Genomic DNA, 575 nt, shown 5'->3' on the forward strand with positions numbered 1-575 from the left:
GCCAGGCTCAGAGCTCTGAAATTAAAATTCATAATGCACTGGGGAAATAGTTAGACATTTTCAAACTTTTAGGATTCACGTTTTAACCAGGGATTGCATTTTTCTTTTGGCTGACTGCATGACAGGCCTGCGCTGCTGTTGGCAAGAGACATCTTAGAGCCTGTAATTTCTGAGAAAGGAGTCGAGCATCTTTACCATCTAGAAGGCAACGTGCTTCTGCTTCATTTCCGATAAGAAGGGGTAAAACGGACAGGATGGGCCAGCCCTTTTAGTGAAGTTAAAGACACGAAGCCCCCACCCGTCTAACCCCTCTGGCCTTTCCCGTCCTATCTTAGCAGTCTTTTCAGCTAAGAACTGGTGAAGCCAAAGGGAGCTGAAAAGATTTGCTGATTGTTTGTTTGAAAAATCTTAGAACGTTCCGCACTGCTATTTCGAGCCATCCTAGTTTCCTGAAAGTCATAGCCAGGCCAGTCTTCTAGAATCTTCCTAGAACCTTGGCTCTGCTCTCATCTGGGTTGCTCTCCCACCATGAGTGTGCTCACAGCTTAGTGTTTAACATCGTTTCCTCAGAATAT

The sequence above is a fragment of the Rattus rattus genome, chromosome 11 (genome assembly GCF_011064425.1).
Source record: "Rattus rattus isolate New Zealand chromosome 11, Rrattus_CSIRO_v1, whole genome shotgun sequence".
NCBI lineage: Eukaryota > Metazoa > Chordata > Mammalia > Rodentia > Muridae > Rattus > Rattus rattus.